Genomic DNA, 1,802 nt, shown 5'->3' on the forward strand with positions numbered 1-1,802 from the left:
GTGTCCCACACTATATGCCCAACATATGATGACAAACAGATAGAAGAAGTGGACAGCGTTAAATTCTTGGGATTACAGCTTGATAATAAATTCAACTGGAAGGAGCACACCACAGAACTGCTGAAGCATCCAGATAAATCTCTACTGGCAATGCGAATTCTGTCAGACATAGGGGATATAAAAATGAAAAAGCTGGTGTACTATGCTTACTTTCACTTAATAATGTCATATGGGATTATTTTTTGGAGTAATTCATCAAGCCAAGCTAAAGTTTTCTGGGCACAAAAACGTGCAATAAGAGTTATATATGGTGAGAACTCTAGAACATCCGGCAAAGGCCTGTTTAGGGAACTAGGGACACTAACTACTGCTTCCCAATATATTTATTCCTTAATGAAATTTGTCATTAAAAATATATCACTTTTTCAAACCAACAGCTGCGTTCATGGAATCAATGTTAGAAATAAGAATAATCTTCACAAGGATTTAAAGTCACTTACTCTTGTACAAAAAGGTGTGCATTATTCAGGAATATATATTTTCAATAACTTGCCAGCAGCCATAAAAAAAGCTTAACATCCAATGAAATTCAGTTTAAGAGAAGCCTAAAGGATTTATTGGTGGCCAACTTCTTCTACTCCACTGACGAATTTCTCAGTAGAATCAAGTGATTTTTGTGTGTGTGTGTTTATTACCTTATAAATTAAAAAAAAAATTTTTTTATTAAATTTTAAATTCAGTGCATTAGTGCGATCATATCGTGTTCATTAAAAAAAAAAAAAAAAAAAAAAAAGACAATCATTCCACTTGGGGCCTGTGGAAGGTAAATTAGCTTATTTGTCTTTGTTGTAAATATTTGTCATGTATTATTGTTTTTCTGAAATGTTATACATCCTGGAGGACCTCCCCACTACAGACCAATTAGAATTAAAGTAAATCTAATCTAATCCTAAACTAGGTCACAAGCTCTCATGGATTCTCAGTAACTTCTACATCCGCTGCTGCACATTAAACATGATTTGTTGATGTCCTTCACAAAGGCAGTGAACAAAGAAAGTAGGGCTTTTTCTTTCTTAAAAGGAAATTTCCACATCAGTGAATCCAAACTTAATGCAAGTATTTTTGATGGTGCTCAGATCAGGGAGCTCATGAGGCATCCGTAGTTTGATGAGAGTATGGAAGACACAGGGAGGAATGTCTAATTAGTATCAAAATCAATAATTAAAAACTTTCTTGTTAACTATAGGAACCCATGGTATGAAGATGCTGCCAAGGGATTTCTGCAAAACTGCCAGGTTCTTGGTGCTTGAACATCAATAAAGATGCATTTTCTCAGCTCACATATACATTACTTCCCCACCAACTTTGAAGATTATAGTGAAGAGCATGGTGAGCATTTTCATAGAGATATTAGTGTGATGGATGAGAGGGTGCCAGGATGTGAACGTACTTGCAGACTATTGTTGCCCCAAGAGAGACATTCCATATGCAAAAAACACACAAAAGTCCTTAAAAACAGCCTTTCTTCCATTAAAAGACATTACTTTATGATCTGAATATAATAGAGGGAACATTCCACGGGGGAAAAATATATTTAAAAACAAAGATGATGTGACTTATCATACGAAAGCGCTGGCAGGTCGATAGAAACACAAACAAACACATACATACACACAAAATTCTAGCTTTCACAACCAATGGTTGCTTCATCAGGAAAGAGGGAAGGAGAGGGAAAGACGAAAGGATGTGGGTTTTAAGGGAGAGGGTAAGGAGTCATTCCAATCCCGGGAGCGGAAAGACTT

Source organism: Schistocerca serialis, chromosome 7 (assembly GCF_023864345.2).
Source record: "Schistocerca serialis cubense isolate TAMUIC-IGC-003099 chromosome 7, iqSchSeri2.2, whole genome shotgun sequence".
NCBI lineage: Eukaryota > Metazoa > Arthropoda > Insecta > Orthoptera > Acrididae > Schistocerca > Schistocerca serialis.